This window comes from Pleurodeles waltl, chromosome 1_1, assembly GCF_031143425.1.
Source record: "Pleurodeles waltl isolate 20211129_DDA chromosome 1_1, aPleWal1.hap1.20221129, whole genome shotgun sequence".
Lineage (NCBI taxonomy): Eukaryota > Metazoa > Chordata > Amphibia > Caudata > Salamandridae > Pleurodeles > Pleurodeles waltl.
The window spans coordinates 520371417-520390370 of record NC_090436.1 but is presented as its reverse complement, the minus strand read 5'-3'; the positions used below and the strand labels follow the sequence as shown (position 1 = coordinate 520390370).

General features: G+C 49.3%; 1 long non-coding RNA gene across 1 annotated transcript in view; it reads right to left on the bottom strand.

Moving 5' to 3' along the window:
- LOC138285447 (uncharacterized) overlaps positions 1 to 13587 on the bottom strand; it is a 61936-nt gene extending 48349 nt beyond the window's left edge. The window contains exon 1 of the long non-coding RNA XR_011201594.1: positions 13114 to 13587. This is a non-coding gene — a long non-coding RNA (uncharacterized lncRNA). The remainder of the gene's footprint in view (positions 1 to 13113) is intronic.
- Between the last annotated feature and the right edge of the window lie 5367 nt (positions 13588 to 18954).

The following is an 18954-nucleotide window of genomic DNA, read 5'->3' as shown; positions in this document are numbered from 1 at the left end:
ACAGGTGAGGTAGGCCGATTTGGAAATGCAGTGCACAGGCGGACTTCAAGGTGAGTCTGATAGGTCTCCTTGGAGTGTAGAGGTTGCAAGGGGTGGAGGACCCTTAAAGCACAGCAGGTTCTCCAGTGCAGGGGCCAGGGAAACCAGGTACAGAGCAGATAAGTCAGCCAAGGCCGGGGTGCAAAAGTGCCCTTGGAACTAGGAGGCAGGCCACTCTGGGGGGGCGGTTCGTATGTGTCCTGAAGTCACTCGACTGGTTCTTTTGGGTTTCCGATGTTGGGGGTCCACTACCCCTGGCTATTGCATTGTTTTGCCACTAGAGGTCACAGTGCCACCAAACGTGGTCCTCTGTGTCCGTCGGGTGAAATTTGGTCCGGCTGCTGTGTCCGGTTCCTTGGTCAGTGGCCAGTCAGTGAACTGGACTTCACTGATTTCTGCTTCTTGCTTGCAGGAAGTGATGCCTTCACTCTGGAGGGAGGTCTTTGGCAATATTTGGAATGGTGGAGATCCTTCGGGGTTTCTCAGAGTCCATCAAATGTCCAGTCAACCCCTCAATGGCAATTGTCGAGTCCTGGGTGCAGCAGGCAGGGTTTGGGGCCTTTTTCTTGGTGCAGCAGGACTTCAGTTCTCGCTCCTTCGGTCTTCTTTGTTCCTGGCCTTCTTGAGTGTCGGTCAAATGCAATCTGAAGGTCTAGGGATGGGGGTCATTTAGGGGAGTACCTAGTAGTGGCCAATGGGCCATCTACCTTAGGGTGGGTACACCCATTATTTGCCCACTTCCTGTGGGCAGAGGTCACATTCCTATCCCTGATTGGATATTTCCCTGCCATGCAAGATGGAGGAAAATTAAATGGAGGGGCCCCCTTCCCTGCAACACCTTGGGGGTGATGCAGGTCTTGGGTGGCCAATCCTCTTGGTCTTTGTGCATTTTCCCGTGTTGTCCCCGCCAAAAGTAGTTTGCAATGGGGTGGCCATAAGCTGCTAACAGAAGGGCTGGGGAACACGTTTCAAGGGTGGCAAGCCCTTTAAATCTGGCAAGCAGAGCAGTGCACATTCCCTGGGGAAGAGCTTTGTTTTCTGGTCCCAGAGAGCAAATACCCACACCCCAGGGATCTAGAATCTTGTCTGGTGGTAGCAGACTAGTTAGGACTGGCCAGCAACCATGCCAGGGTTGGTTAGCTTTTGCAGGGGTCACCTCTACGGTAGACTCTGGGTACATTTTGCAATAAATCCTATACTGGTACCAGTTTGGATTTATTGATCTGAGTTGTTTGATACAAAACAACCCAGGGTTTAGAGTTGCCGTCATGCAGCTTCGAAACACATAATGACCAGTGTCCAGCACATGCATTTGAAATGGCTGTTCTACACACTTACTATGTCCCAGGTATGGCAAGGATACAGTAGGGGCATATTGCTCATGCACCTATCCCTACACATGAAGTATAGTGCACCCTGCTTTAGGGCTGGAATGTCTGCCAGAGAGGTGTCTTACCTATAATGCATGCAGTGTGTTGTGGACAGGTCACACAGGCTGTGTGCCATGTTGAATTTGTAGTTTAGGATTGCACCAGGACAATGGCAGTGCTGGGTGCACTTGGATGCATGGTCCCTGAGGATGGTACAAACTGTGCTGCTGCCCTCAGAGGCCCACAATTAGTACCCCATGTCCTGGGTCCCTAAGTACTTTTTACAAGGGTCTTATTGTAGCAGCTAAAGTTGTTGCCAATTGTGGCAATGCATTACAACAGTTTTGGGAAAGAGAACTGGCCCAAGCAACCTGTTTAGCGAGGGACCAGGGCACTACAACTTTGAAAGCACATCAAATAAATACCGGGTAACAAAAAGTGGGGGGCTACCCACATCAAAAAGGCACTTATATATATATATATATATATATATATATATATATATATATATATATATATATATATAATATGATATTGTGTTTTCGTAGGAAAAGTATTTTTGTTTTTGCTTGTAATGTTGGCACTGTTTGAAGGATCTTACATGTATATTATATAAATATAATTTAAATTAATTTTACATTTATTCTAATTAATTAGTTCACCGCCCCTTTTTTCACATTACCCTTACCACCATGTACCACTACCCACCCCATAACCCTTAAATTGCCATTAGCACCATTTACCATTAACCACCATAAATCCTAAAATTACCCCACCTATGTTTACCACTACCCACCCCTAAACCCTAACATTACCCTTACCACCCTATACCAATAGCCACCTGTGAATCCTAATATCAGCCTTATCACCCTATGCCACTACTCATCCCGTAACCCTAAAATTACCCTTACCATCCTTTGCCACTACCCACCCCTAAACCATAAAATTACCCATACCACTCTTTACCACTACCCATCCCTAAACCCTAAGTTTACCCTTATTGGGCCTGATTTAGGTCCTGGCTGTAATGATTCCGCTGTCAGTTTTCAATTGGAAAACCCGTCCGACACCTTGGCGATCCGCCTGTCTGATTTAGATGTTGGCGGGACCATAGGCAAAAGACTTCCTGAGCCCCGCCGGCTCCGCCATCAATCTCCACTCGCATCGACGACACCTTTGAAAATAGTGGCAAGACTCCAGATACCCTTCCCTCCGAGCAGATTATCATCAAGCCAACTGTGACAGAGTTACCTCCACACCTGAGTTAGCGGATTGGGGTGGGGGGGAAATGGTTCCACTTCCATTTTTGACAAGACAAGACCTGATGTTGCTACTGCCACTGGACCACGGACCACCGTAAACGAAGGTAGGGATTGCGCATTACATGTGTACATTGTGTGGTCACTGCACATGAGGCTCGGGACCAGTGCAGTCATATACATGTCACAATATGTTTTTTAAAATACCTGTGACATGCACATGTCAGGAAAACATTTGTGTCAGAAATTGATGAAGACACACTAGTACAAGACACATATCGAACATGTACACAATTGTTATTTTGTTGTCAGTATTCATCTCCAAATGAATACTGGCACCACAATACCGATGACATCACACTTGTCAACTATGTACCATATGTTCACATTGCAAGGGAACCAGCACATGAAATGTCTTGCTTCCAGTAGTGTATGTAAGTCAATATGTGCAAGTGTGTAAGAGATTAGATTCACTGGTTGAGGTGGAGGGAGCTGGAGAGGATGATGTGGTTGTGTCAGTATATGTGACACTTGCCTATGAGTCTGATGTTGTTGTGTATGTTTGGTTGTGTGTTGTGCTGCTGTGCGCAACATTCAGGTGAGTGTTCTTGTTGTATGGTGGTCGTTGCCTTGGCGTGTGTAGTTGTGCTTTTGTTTGAGTATGTTCCTGTAGATGAGTGTGTACTTATGTTGGTTGTTGTGGTTGTATGTGGGTGCAGTGTCAATAATGTGTGTATGCTGTGTCATGGATGTATGGAAATGTTTATTTTCTGGCATGTACATGTTGTGTTATTGTGGAATGTCAATGGATAACAGTGTGTATGTAGTGTGTTATGTAATGTATTGTATAGTGTGTTGTGCAGGTGGACACATATGACTAAGTACAATGTGTGTCTGACTTACCTCTGTTCAATAGCCACTACCATTGTCCAATGTACATTGGCTCTCGCGACGGTCTCACTCCGTCAGCAATCCGCCGCCAGTACACTACGTGCAGAACTGTAACTTCTAAATATAGTTGGCAGGAACCCGCCAGCCTGATTGCTAGGAAGAGGACTCAGTCCTGGCATTCAGTAGCTCAGCTGCAATACATCTAAATGCGGTGGAACACCATTGACTTGATGGAATGCTCAGATCGGCCACAGATCAGCGGCTATACCGTCAAGATCTAAATCATGCCCTTACTGTTTTATATTTTGCTCAGTGCCAGTCGCCATTTGGTAGTTATAGTCAGGATTGTGTCCTCATAGGAAAAGCACTTTTTGGTTTGTTTATTAAAACTTTGGTGCTGTTTGATGAATCACCACATTACTTACCAAAAAAATGTTCTTCTACCTCAGATCCATCATGATAAGTTTGAGGGGATTCTGTTAAGCAACAGCCAAGAAAAAGAGGGGGGGTCCCAAACACACATTTTCAACATTCATTTTTCATAGAAACTTCAAACACAGCTACAGCCCAAATGCCTGAAGGGACACCAAATCTGGCAGAAAGCTAGATATTGGTCCAGAAAGAGTGCTTTTTTGTGATTTAGTGTAAAGTAGTTCACCAGTTTTTGAGTATATTTTTTGTATATTTTGAGTATTTTTTTGTATATTTCATGCAGCGGAGGGTCTGCAATGACACAACAGATCTCATACTAAGATATGTTTGGCTGCTACCACATCAACAAAAAAAGGTTACAAAACAGACATAAGGGGGCAGGGTAGGGATACCTTGAATAACCTGGTGGGGGTCCCAGAGGTACCCGGTCTGGGGCCAAAATCAATTTTTTTTATTTTGATGCAAATTCGTAGAGGATCTAGAATTTGGAAAAAAACACTACTGACATAATTAATACCTGGTGTGGACCGGGGCAAGAGGGGTGGCAGAAAATCTAATTTAGGATAGGAGGGCAAGTGGCGACCTCTCCCCATGGGGCCAAGATCAAAATAAAGGGGAGGAGGGTGTGCGCCTCCACCTACCTGAGCCTCAATAGGCCCCAGGGAACACATCCCTCGTGCCAGCTCAATTACTGTGTCCTGGGCAGCCCACAACTAGTTTGTGGGCAGGGAAACATATGTTTGCTACCACCTGATGGGAGCATTTTCAAAGCTCCCGCTGGGTGGGAGTAGACATGCCTTCCCTGTTCACAAGTGTAAAGAAATGGCTCCCTGTTGCAGTTACCCCCCACTTTTTGCCTGATACTGATGCTGACTTGACTGAGAAGAGTGCTGGGACCCTGCTAACCAGGCCCCAGCACCAGTGTTCCTTCACCTAAAATGTACCATTGTATCCACAATTGGCACACCCTGGCATTCAGATAAGTCCCTTGTAACTGGTACTTCTAGTACCAAGGGCCCTGATGCCAAGGAAGGTCTCTAAGGGCTGCAGCATGTCTTATGCCACCCTGGAGACCTCTCACTCAGCACAGACACACTGCTTGCCAGCTTGTGTGTGCTAGTGAGGACAAAACGAGTAAGTCGACATGGCACTCCCCTCAGGGTGCCATGCCAGCCTCTCACTGCCTATGCAGTATAGGTAAGACACCCCTCTAGCAGGCCTTACAGCCCTAAGGCAGGGTGCACTATACCATAGGTGAGGGTACCAGTGCATGAGCATGGTACCCCTACAGTGTCTAAACAAAACCTTAGACATTGTAAGTGCAGGGTAGCCATAAGAGTATATGGTCTGGGAGTTTGTCAACCACGAACTCCACAGCACCATAATGGCTACACTGAAAACTGGGAAGTTTGGTATCAAACTTCTCAGCACAATAAATGCACACTGATGCCAGTGTACATTTTATTGTAAAATACACCCCAGAGGGCACCTTAGAGGTGCCCCCTGAAACTTAACCGACTATCTGTGTAGGCTGACTAGTTTTAGCAGCCTGCCACAAACCGAGACATGTTGCTGGCCCCATGGGGAGAGTGCCTTTGTCACTCTGAGGCCAGTAACAAAGCCTGCACTGGGTGGAGATGCTAACACCTCCCCCAGGCAGGAATTGTCACACCTGGCGGTGAGCCTCAAAGGCTCACCTCCTTTGTGCCAACCCAGCAGGACACTCCAGCTAGTGGAGTTGCCCGCCCCCTCCGGCCAGGCCCCACTTTTGGCGGCAAGGCCGGAGAAGATAATGAGAAAAACAAGGAGGAGTCACTGGCCAGTCAGGACAGCCCCTAAGGTGTCCTGAGCTGAAGTGACTCTAACTTTTAGAAATCCTCCATCTTGCAGATGGAGGATTCCCCCAATAGGGTTAGGATTGTGACCCCCTCCCCTTGGGAGGAGGCACAAAGAGGGTGTACCCACCCTCAGGGCTAGTAGCCATTGGCTACTAACCCCCCAGACCTAAACACGCCCTTAAATTTAGTATTTAAGGGCTACCCTGAACCCTAGAAAATTAGATTCCTGCAACTACAAGAAGAAGGACTGCCTAGCTGAAAAACCCCTGCAGAGGAAGACCAGAAGACGACAACTGCCTTGGCTCCAGAAACTCACCGGCCTGTCTCCTGCCTTCCAAAGATCCTGCTCCAGCGACGCCTTCCAAAGGGACCAGCGACCTCGACATCCTCTGAGGACTGCCCCTGCTTCGAAAAGACAAGAAACTCCCGAGGACAGCGGACCTGCTCCAAGAAAAGCTGCAACTTTGTTTCCAGCAGCTTTAAAGAACCCTGCAAGCTCCCCGCAAGAAGCGTGAGACTTGCAACACTGCACCCGGCGACCCCGACTCGGCTGGTGGAGATCCAACACCTCAGGAGGGACCCCAGGACTACTCTAAGACTGTGAGTACAAAAACCTGTCCCCCCTGAGCCCCCACAGCGCCGCCTGCAGAGGGAATCCCGAGGCGTCCCCTGACCGCGACTCTTTGAATCCTAAGTCCCGACACCTGGGAGAGACCCTGCACCCGCAGCCCCCAGGACCTGAAGGACCGGACTTTCACTGGAGAAGTGACCCCCAGGAGTCCCTCTCCCTTGACCAAGTGGAGGTTTCCCCGAGGAACCCCCCCCTTGCCTGCCTGCAGCGCTGAAGAGATCCCTAGATCTCCCATTGACTTCCATTACAAACCCGACGCTTGTTTCTACACTGCACCCGGCCGCCCCCGCGCTGCTGAGGGTGAAATTCCTGTGTGGGCTTGTGTCCCCCCCGGTGCCCTACAAAACCCCTCTGGTCTGCCCTCCGAAGACGCGGGTACTTACCTGCAAGCAGACCGGAACCGGGGCACCCCCTTCTCTCCATTCTAGCCTATGTGTTTTGGGCACCACTTTGAACTCTGCACCTGACCGGCCCTGAGCTGCTGGTGTGGTGACTTTGGGGTTGCTCTGAACCCCCAACGGTGGGCTACCTTGGACCAAGAACTAAGCCCTGTAAGTGTCTTACTTACCTGGTTAACCTAACAAATACTTACCTCCCCTAGGAACTGTGAAAATTGCACTAAGTGTCCACTTTTAAAACAGCTATTTGTGAATAACTTGAAAAGTATACATGCAATTTTTATGATTTAAAGTTCCTAAAGTACTTACCTGCAATACCTTTCGAATGAGATATTACATGTAGAATTTGAACCTGTGGTTCTTAAAATAAACTAAGAAAAGATATTTTTCTATACAAAAACCTATTGGCTGGATTTGTCTCTGAGTGTGTGTACCTCATTTATTGTCTATGTGTATGTACAACAAATGCTTAACACTACTCCTTGGATAAGCCTACTGCTCGACCACACTACCACAAAATAGAGCATTAGTATTATCTCTTTTTGCCACTATCTTACCTCTAAGGGGAACCCTTGGACTCTGTGCATACTATTCCTTACTTTGAAATAGTGCATACAGAGACAACTTCCTACAACAAGCATGTGGGCAGGTAAGGCACATCTGCTCCCACTCACAGAAGCTTTAAAAATGCTCCTGTCTGGCTGGGAGCAGACTTTTGTTTCCCTGCTCATGGTAACAGGCAGGGAAACTCACATTGCTCTTGCAAGGCAGGAGCAATGTTCTGCTCCAGCATCACTGAGCATACTGTTTGGTGGGTGCCCGGTGGGCACTAGGGCACCCATTCACACCCAGTGAGGCCTTGGGGCTGGGGTCATGGTGCCAGTATCAGTTCAGGGAGGAGGGCTGTGTGTCTCCTCCCCTAAACAAATATGTTCTGGCCATAGTGAATGGGGTCCCTGGGGCTCCTTGTGGCGTGGGGAGGTGAGCTGCTTACCCCACTCCCCTTAACAAATATGTTTTGACCTCAGGAATGGGGTTCTCTTGGCCACTATTGGCTCAGAGAGGGGGGCTGCGCACCCTCCTCCCCTTAATTAAAAAAGGTCCTGCAGGATGGGACCTCCAGGGCCAGTATTACATTAAGGAGGGCGGCCACTTGCCCCGCTCCCCTTAACAAATATGTTTTGGCCGAGGGTGATGGGGTGCCTGGAGCTGCTTGTGGCTCTGGGAGGGGGGACTGTTGTCCCCCTCCCCTCAATTAAAAAGAAGAAACCAAGAGTGGGGTCCCAGGAGTCCTTAGTGGCTTGGGAGGGTGGGGGCATCCCCCCCTTCCCTTAAAATAAAAAAAACAAAAGCCTTGGGTGATGGGGTCCCTAGGGCAGGAAGTGGCTTCTTGATGAGTTGGGCTCTGTGCCCTTCCACTTTACAAAAAAGGCCCCGGGGATGGGGTCCCCAGGGCCTGAAGTAGTTTAGGGAGGTGGGTCTGCACCAATGGGTTGGACACCGGGCCCTGGCTGCCTGCAGGGGATTGGCTTTACATATGGTAATAAAATATTACTTCATGTTAAGCCCAGAAATTCATTAAACTAAAGGTTAAAGTAATGTTATAGTTAGATGTACATATCAGTGACAATGTAATGTTTTAAATATGCAAAACCACTGAAATTCACCAGTTCTAGCTATCTAAAGTAGTTATAAGTGGTGCCCTAAGGTAACTGTAACTCGCACCTTCACCATGCATTACCAATTATCCCACTATTACAACCCATGACATGTTCTATGACATCATTAATAATATCACTGCAACATTTGCAATGAAATTATTGATGAGAAAACTGTACATGATAGGGGCATTACAGTATAGTTACCTTAGGGCATGAGCTATAGTTACTTGAGCTAGCTATAAGTTGTGAATTTCAGTGGTGTTGTAGATTTAAAACATTTACGTTATCACTGAAATGTTCATCGATTAAGTTACTTAACCTTTCGTTTTTTCAGTTAATTTATTTCTATGTGTATATATATATATATATATATATATATATATATATATATATATATATATATATATATACATATATATATATATGTAGATATATATATATATATATATATATATATATATATATATATAATACATGCATACACTTACATATATACTTCAAATGCATAGTAAATGAATTGCATAGTAAAGGCTGTTTCCCAGTGTAATAGTTCATAGAGTGGCTTTAACACTGGCCATGCAGGATATGAAATGAGGTGAGACAATGTGAAAACAGGTACATCTCAGTGTGAATGGAGGAAGAGCTCAATGTGATGGATGGCACAAGCCAGTGTGATTAGCGCAAAGCACAGACCAGAGTGTGATATAAAGCACTGCAAGTTGTGTTTTAGAGTACAGCTAGAAAGTAGTAGTGTACAGAGCACAGTGTGGAGGGGTACAGCTAAAGTGTGATGGGGTACAGAGCACAGTGTAATGGGGCACAAAGTGGAGAGGAGGCCCTTGTCACTCCTAGAAACAGGAGCTCACGCGACAACACTGTGGCAGAACAACTGCAGAAAAAGTTGCAGGTTGAGGTGGAGAAATATCAGTAGTCACCGAAAGATCTCAATAAATGTAAGTCAACCAGTCAGAAACTTGAAGCTCAAGTGATAGAGAACAACATTGCACAGGAGGAACTGGAGTTGTTGGATGCGCCCAACACGGTGTTCAAACTAATCGGGCCAGTGCTGGTAAAGCACGACCTGGAATGAGCTAAGCCACCGTTGCTAAGCGCCTGCACTACAAATGGGACACATAGCATAATGCAATGGGGCACAGATTGAGTGCGGTAGGGCATAGAGCACAGTGTGATGAGGCACAGCTAGAGTATGATAGTGCTTAAGTGTGCTGTGGCACAGCTAGAGTGTGACGAGGCACAGAGCACGTGTTGTGAGGCTCAGATAGAGTGAGATGGAGACAGCTAGGGTGTGATGGGATACAGCTGCAGTGTGATGGGGCATAATGCACAGTGGGATGGGGCAGAGCTAGAGTGTCATGGTGCACAGAGCAGTGTGATGGGCCACAGTGTGATAAGGCAGAGGTCAATGAGGCGTGGTACATGACACTGTGTGATAGGGCAATGCTAAAGTGTGATGAGTCACGGAGTACAAGGGATGGGGGACAGAGCACATTGTGATGGTTAATAGAGTGACCTCCGCAGCGCTGATGAAAGGCCATGCAGGGTATGTACTAAAAGATGACATAGTGTGAAGACAGGTACAACACAGTGTGATTGGAGGCAAAGCACAGTGTGATAAATGACACATAGTAGTGTGATTGACAACGCGCAGAACAGAGTGTGGTGGAAAGCACTGAAAGTTGTGTTTTAGGGCACATCGTACTATGCTCGTACCCTGAGCATAGTACGATGGGGAACAGAGCACAGAGTGAAAGTTCCCAGAGTACAGTGTGATGGGGCACAGCTTAAGTGCGATGTCCGCACCTAAAGGTGATGGGGTACGCTACAGTGTACTGGGGCACAGAGCACATTGTGATAGTTAATGGAGTGGCCTCAACACCATTGATAAAGGCCATTCAGGGTAAAAGTGAGGCACAATACAGTATGAAGACAGGTACAGCACAGTGTGACTGGAGGCACAGCACGTTGTGATGAATGGCATGTGCCAGTGTGATTAGTGACAATGCACAGAGCAGATTGTGATGGTAAGCACTGCAAGTTGTGTTTTGGGGCACAGCTATCACAGTATGGTGGAGTACAGCTACAGCGTGATGAGGCACAGAGCACAGTGAATTGGGCTGATAGGTCAGTGTGCTGGGACAACAGCTAGAGCATGAAGAGGCACAGAGCACCGTGTGATGGAGAACAGCTAGAGCATGAAGAGGCACAGAGCACCGTGTGATGGAGAACAGCTAGAGCATGAAGAAGTACAGAGCACCGTGTGATGGAGAACAGCTAGAGCATGAAGAGGCACAGAGCACCGTGTGATGGAGAACAGCTAGAGCATGAAGAGGCACAGAGCACAGTGTGAAGGAGAACAGCTAGAGCATGAAGAGGCACAGAGCACCGTGTGATGGAGAACAGCTAGAGCATGAAGAGGCACAGAGCACCGTGTGATGGAGAACAGCTAGAGCATGAAGAGGCACAGAGCACCGTGTGATGGAGAACAGCTAGAGCATGAAGAGGCACAGAGAACCGTGTGATGGAGAACAGCTAGAGCATGAAGAGACACAGAGCACCGTGTGATGGGGAACAGCTAGAGCATGAAGCGGCACAGAGCACAGTGTGATGGGCTGATAAGACAGGGTTTAGATGATGGGGTGCTACTAGAGTGTAATTGGGGAACAGAGCACAGTGTGATGGGGCGCAGCTGAGTGTGCCTAGAATGTGATGTTGCACAGTTAGTGTGAGAAGGGGCATAGCTGGAGTGTGATACGGTACATAACACAGTGTGATGGGGCACAGCTAGAGTGTGATAGGGCACAGCGTGCAGGTTGATGTGGCACAGCTACATGCACAGTGTGATAGTTCAGGAGCAGAGAATGAATGGGAACAGCTAGAGTGTGATGGTGTGTAGGTAAAGTGTGAAAATAAACAGCTACAGCGTGGCAGGTGAACAGCACAGTGCCATGAGTCTCACGGGATGTCATGATGTAGAACACAACTAGTGCCGTGGTTTAGATCATGGGCTTGTGTATGCAGGCAGACCTCCTCTGCCTGGTGCAATCCAGAGCTCAATTTTAAATCAGTAACCAGCACTAAACTAGTTTTGTCGCTGTAGTTTAGCATATTTGCAAAAACTGGAAAAGAGCGCCTAACATCGCCGCTTTACTAGTGACAAACACGCTTCCTATCGGGTGTCTGCCCCAATCAAACACTTATCTGCCCTGACACCCAGCACTGTGCGCCTGCACCTATAATAAATAGACGTACTGACCCGGCCAAGGGAGGCCATGGCAAGCTATGCCCTGTTGGCGGAAGGGGCTGTTACACTCAGCGCTGCCAATCTGGAAATGCATCGAGAGTGAAATTGCTCTCAGCGTGGAGGCCAGGGCCAGCGGGTTAGGAAAATGACGATTCGGAGGCAGGGGTGGGCAGGCTGCTGTGCTCACACAGCCACCTGCACCTTGTGGAGTTTGGACCCAGGTACCATTCCCAGAATCCTGCGCCCTCTGCCGGCCTTTGGACTCATGCTGGGGAGGGGTGTAGGGGCGAGTCTATCAGATGCAGCTGACGTCAGTCGGTGGGTTGACTCTAGGTGCACAGAGCGGGTCGTAACCTGCACGTCACAAGCTCGACTCAGCCTTTTACCTTTTCGACGCGGATAAAAAGAGTACATTTTGCTGGATGAAAATCACTTATGTTACTAAGTCCCGTTATTAAGTAGTCATATTCGTTGAGCTGTCTGTTGTAGTAAAGCATACCTACACCAGGAGACCCCGTCCCAACACTCGGCAGAGCCGATGCCTCAGATCAGGAGCCCGGGGGTCTTACGCTGAAATGTAAATATTGGCATGAATTGAAGACCCTCCTGTGTGTCTGCATTTCATCCCAGAATGAAATGTTAAACGTGCGATATTTATTTTATATAACCTGCTAACTGTGTTATGGGGGTGGACCACTACCCCTCTGTAACAGGAGTGCCTATTGTTAGTTGTATCGCTGTGTTCTACTTTACCAGTCAGCGGGCACCCAGAGCGCATTTTTACACAAAAGTTCGTAGGTCGATACAAAGGCAGTGCTTTGTTCTCTGCCACAGCTAGATACTGAACTTGATGCCTACTGTGTTTATTTTTCTACTTATTTCGAGCGATGGGGCCCAACAGACTTTACTCCATGACAAGATAGGAAGGAACACAAAGTGGAAAAGACGGAAGAAGAAAACGAAGGAGAAACTCCCAAAGAGAGAAAGCAGGAGTGAGAAAGTACCTGCAAGAGTGAGTTTAAGGCGTGTCTGGCGGTGAATTTAAGAGCCGTAAGGTGGCACCAAGACTACCAGCCTTAGTGTTGCACACGCAGACAGAACTCCTGAATAAAAAAAAACGTATTTTCCAAATTAAGCCTTTTAAACTTTAGTGCCGTCTCTGATGCAGGCAGCAGTCCCCTTCATGACTTCATTTCACAAACCCCCTCACCATTTCACGGTGAGCCCTTTTCTCCTCTGCGCACGTCCATCTCGCAGCACAGAGGCAGGATGTAAACACCCGACGGCCGGTGACACCCAGGCCCAGCCCCGCAAAGAAGAAGAAAAACTTACTTGCTGCCGGCTCCCTCCTCAGCGCTGCGCCTGTCACTGGCTCCATATTTCATCCCGGCGCCCTTGGGAGGCTCGGGGAGGCGATTCGCGGAGAGGCCCGAGGTGCCCCGCGCCCACAGGCTTTGAGAGCAGATTGAGACATATCGGCCCCCGATAAAAAAAGAGAAGCCTTCGGGTGGGAGGTTGCACACAAACTTTGGCCTCGTGACTGGCATTCTTGAGAGACACGCATATTTTAAAACAACAAAGCCGGCCGAGAAGGAGGGGGGCTGGCTCAAGAAGAGGGGGGATTGGGAGAGAAGTAACTGAGTGACAAACATCTGTCAGTGTGTGGTCGTGTGTGTCCCCCCACTGAAACACTGACAAAACTCCTCTCTCCAACGCGGAGGCGCTGGTGTATACCTGGGGGCAGAGGCGGGCCCAATCGAACGGAGAGAGGTCGGGGACAGGCCCTGCTCTGAATGGCATAGTATATGTCTTGGGGTGCACAGTGCTTTAATGAGGCGAGGGTGGGTGGGGTGGCAGACATAGGATGCCTCTGGGTGGCACCCGTGTCTGTATCAGGGTAGAAGCGGCACATGGACCAGACCGAAGGGGAATCAAGGGCAAACACCGGCCGCCCTTCTAAGTGCCCAACTTGTATGTCCAAAAGAGGGGGCTCAAATGGGGGGAAGGGAAGAGGGCACTGGCTGCTGGCACTTCTGAGAGAGAGATATGTTTGTGGAGGGGGTAAGGTAAGCATAGAGGCACGCCACGGTGCCATCAGTCTGTTTCTGTTGACAGAGAGAGGTGCACGGGGTAACTCTCGGTTGCATCAGTGTGTTTTTATTGGACTGGAGAGGCGCAGTGGTCACCCCTCCTTGGCAACAGTGCGTTTCTGATGGACTGAGGCGCCTCTCAGTGGCATCATTGTTTCTGTGATGATAGGGAGGGGTAGGCGCGGGGGGCACCTCTCGGTGGCATCAGTGTTTCTATGATCAGAGGCAGGGAGGGGCAGGGGGCATCTCTCTGTCTGGCATCAGTCTGTTTCTGGTGGACCTCGTAAACAAGAGGAATATTTAGTTTGCATATTAAGTTACTATATACCCAGAATACAATCATGATTATCACAGGGACATAACTAAAAGATGAGATTTCCAAGCAAATACTCAAAAGGAGTCATGGTTGGCCATCCCTCAAGCACATATGGCATCAATTGATTCAATTGACTTGGGAAAAGCGCCCGCCCCGAAGTGGGGGGGTGCGGCCCGTTAGGGGTCGGGGCCTCCAAGGCCCTGGGGCACTCCCCCCCCCCCCTTTCCTGTCCGGTCGGCACCTCTCGCCGGGGATACGCGGAATCGGCCGCGTTTCCGCCCTGACACCTCGCGAGGTGTTTAGGGCGGAAGTGGGCAGGGGAGGCGCATCGTGGGGCCGACGTTGGTTGCTTGGGCTGGTTCCGGCTGCCGCATACCGGTGGGGGACTATTTAAGAGCCCCCCAAAGAAGGATAATCCTTCTTTACCTGCGTGCGACGGCCGGGACCTGCTCGGCGACCCGCTTTTGTCCCACCAACCCTCTACTGTACATTAGCAGTTGGAAGTAAGGTTTGGAAATTGAGATATAAATGTGACTAGAAACAATAGGAGGGGGTCCCCAAGGTGGGGCCCCCGGGAGGACATCTGGGATGGGATCCTGAAGTTCTGAGCCAACCAGCGGATGGATACACCAGATCAGGGGGTAAGAGACCTCAGATCGCTGGGGGGAACATAGGGCTTCAGCTCTTAGCTCCTCCCATTACACCCCAGGGCTGATTGGTGGTTGGAGGGGGGGCGGAACCCTAAGCAGGAGGACAAGGTACGGTGTAGACAGGGTAACCGCCCCTCCTACGGATACAGGTGAGGCACAGGTCACCTGTGTGGTCCAATGGTGGTTCAGGACAGGAAGGGATCCTGTCAGGTTGATTTATGGTCACAATAAATTCTCGTTAACATGTGAATAAAATGTTTGCTGAAATGATACATTTTTCTACACTTTACGTGTTGAATTTATGATATGCTTTATTAATATGTCTTTGTGAATAAAGATAACCTCTTCCAACGATAACAATCTTGTCGCTCCGTGTGTTCCTGGCGGGGGAGCATGGGCCCTTTTGGGGGCCTCCGGACCCTAAGACCTGGGATGAAACCCAGTTCATAAGTGTTCATCTACAAGGCAAACTCACCTGCTCCAACAAGAAAGAGGGAGCTTGGGCCAACATAATAGCTGGTCCCTCAAACAAACATGCCAGAGCCAACCCAATACAGGGATTCCCCCTAGCACCCATTGGGAGATACGCCTTGACAATAGGGCCATACCCGGTCCCCAGGTGCAGCTACCATCCCCCAGTAATCCCAGGGCCGTGCAATGGAGGAACCTGTCCGGCTATGGATAATCATTGTAGAGGATGTCCTCAGCCCTCCAGTAGAGACCGTAGTACCCCTGTCCGCATTGAGCTAAAGTCTTAAAAAACAATTCCATCTTAAATTAGTCTGCACATATGTTTTTGATGCTAAGTTGCTTACCTGTTTTGTGGCTATACACAACTCCTCATCCCAAGACAAGAGATGATCACAAAAAAGGGACCTCACCCAGAGGGCTTAACAGAGGAACATGAGGGTCGGGAAAAGAAAAACTCTGATGCTGAAAGGGCAAGGGGGCGCTTTTGTAGTACTAGGGGCAGCAAGACAGCAATGTGTCTATTGGTAGCGTTGGCCAGTATTTGATCTGTCCTGCCATCCCTGACAACCATCCAGGTGACCCCGCTGACCGTGTGGCCACCAATGTTTGCTGACCATGGTAGACTGCAAATTTCAAAATACAGACACCATTGACCACTGCCTCTGACTGGTCTGCTGAACCCACACCTGTCTTTGGGGCCAGCAAACTGGTACCTTTATCCCTTTTCTATTGTCTTCTGGCCTTATGTACTATAAGTAGTGGGCAGAGTCAACAGTAGGAGATATCAGCTCCATAAAAGCACAGCAGCACCAAAGAAAACAAGTGTAGAGAAAGGCACATAGGCCAACAGGTGAACGCAAGGCTGTGTCTCGCCCAGAGATGCCTACAATGCAAAGTGAAGGTATGAGGATTGGTATTTACTGAGGACACCAAGCCTGGGTGTGATGGCTACATTTTATTGTAGTGCCGTGCCTAAGAAGGGCGCGCCATTAGGACCCGAGGCTCCTAGTCCTGGCCACCCCCTTTTCATCGGTGCCCATTGCGACAGCGCAAGTGGATCCTTGGTGCTGGGACAGCACAATTTATAATTGTATGCTCAACTTTTTCTCAGTTTTATGAACTTATCCTCGTAATTGTGTTGTATTCTAGATTTTGTGCTGTATTTGTCATTGATTGCTGTAGTTTGGTTTACATTTCACTTGACATTTTAGGATTTTTGTTCGATTTATGTTGTGTTTGGGTTGTAATGTAATAAACATGGTCTGTTTACCCAAACCAGTCTGGTGACCTGTCTTTGACTAGTTTGGGTTTGAGGTCCAGACGGGGGTTTCCAAGTTCTATTATTAGAGTGCCACGCCTTGGGGGGGTGTGGTGTTGGGATCCAGGGCCACAAGGACTGCGCCCCTCCTGCACAAGTGACTCTATCGCTGCAAGGGGGGAAGACAGGATTCCTTCCGGGTTGTTTTGGGATTCCTGTTGCCGCTCTCGCGAGTTACAGGGAGACTGTCAGGAAGCCAAGGTGACTCGCACAGTCTGCATGTGACATCTGCTCCAAACTCTGCAATGGCCAGGACCTATTTAGAGTGGGCAGGTGGCCTGGCCACCTCTTTTTCATCAGTGGCCAACGCGATGGCAGGAGCTGTGTCTTGGTGAAGGGGAAAGTGCAATTTACCCATCCACTCATCCCTCTTTTCTCTTGTGAGTGGCATTTACTCCTGAAATTGCTTCTCAAGAGCATCTCATATGTCTTAGAGCAGCATTGAGGGTGGGGACAGCATTCCAGATTTCGATGAAGGATGTTCACACTGGCTTGGGACATAGGCTCATGGTTCATCGGTGTAAGTCATGGGGCTGTAGTTCCTAGTCACACTTCTTGTAGCTCCTGAAACAGCCTGATGTTGGAGGGGCGAGACCATGGGATGCAAACAAGGGCACAGTAAGTGGGGACCAACCCATAGGGGTACAGGTGGTTTCATCTGTGTGGTCCTTCAAGGATAAAGGGTTGTCTAGGTCTCAAAGTTGGAGTGTTGTCAATGCAGGCCTCATGGTAAATGTATGGTCACCCTACTTCTAAGTTTCATGTACACATCCTCTCAACTGTGTTGTATTATTGATTTAGTATTGTAGTTACCGTTGCTTGCTGTGGGTTGGTTTATATTTCACTTGACACTTCATGATGTTTATTCAGTGTATATCATGTTTGCTTTGTACTTTAATAAACGTGACTCGTTTACCCATAACCAGATTGGCGATTTGTCATTAACTTGTTTGGGTTTGAGGGATGTGGTCCACACTGGAGTCTCCGGGTTCTGCCTCCACATGTTAATTATTACATACATGGCCAGGACCATGTTAGTGTTCGTTGAGACCCCTTTGCCTGGGCTGTAGTGTGCACAGAGTGTGTGGTGCTGTAACAAAGAGGGATGGGTGTGTGTGCATTAATCAGGGGTGCTGTGTGTGCTCCCCCTGGCACAGGGCGCCTCGCAGCTTTGGGGTGTTGTGCACAGACCGTGCAGTAAGAAGGGGATTAGAGGGGTGGTGTGCATAGGGTGCATTGATCAGGGGTGCTGTGTGTCCTCTTCCTGGCACAGGCTGCCTCGCAGCTTTGGGGTGGTGTGCACAGACTGTGCAGTGCAGTAATAAGGGGCTAGAGGGGTGGTGTATGTCTGGTGCATTAATCAGTGGTGCTGTGTGTCCTCCCCCTGGCAGAGGCCGCCTTTCAGCTTTGGGGTGGTGAGCACAGTCCGTGCAGTGCAGCAAGAAGAGGGATAGAGGGGTGGTGTGCGTGGGGTGCATTAATCAGGGGTCCTGTGTGTGTCCTCCCCCTGGCAGAGGCCTCCTCTCAGCTTTGGGGTGGTGTGCACAGACCGTGCAGTAAGAAGGGGTTAGAGGGGTGGTGTGCGTTGGGTCCATTAATCAGTGGTGCTGTGTGTCCTCCCCCTGGCAGAGGCCGCCTCGCAGCTTTGGAGTGGTGTGCACAGAGCGTGCAGTGCAGCAAGAAGGGGGTTAGAGGGGTGGTGTGCGTGGGGTGCATTCATCAGGGGTCCTGTGTGTGTCCTCCCCCTGGCAGTGGCAGCCTCGCAGCTTTGGATTAGTGTGCACAGACCGTGCACTAAGAAGGGGTTAGAGGGGTGGTGTGTGTCTGGTGCATTAATCAGTGGTGCTGTGTGTCCTCCCCCTGGCAGAGGCCGCCTCGCAGCTTTGGGGTGGTGTGCACAGACTGTGCAGTAAGAAGGGGGTTAAAGGGGTGGTATGCGTGGGGTGCATTAATCAGGGGTGCTGTGTGTCCTCCCCCTGGCAGAGGCCGCCTCGCAGCTTTGGGGTGGTGTGCACAGACTGTGCAGTAAGAAGGGGGTTAAAGGGCTCGTATGCGTGGGGTGCATTAATCAGGGGTGCTGTGTGTCCTCCCCCTGGCAGAGGCCGCCTCGCAGCTTTGGAGTGGTGTGCACAGAGCGTGCAGTGCAGCAAGAAGGGGGTTAGAGGGGTGGTGTGCGTGGGGTGCATTCATCAGGGGTCCTGTGTGTGTCCTCCCCCTGGCAGAGGCCTCCTCTCAGCTTTGGGGTGGTGTGCACAGACCGTGCAGTAAGAAGGGGTTAGAGGGGTGGTGTGCGTTGGGTGCATTAATCAGTGGTGCTGTGTGTCCTCC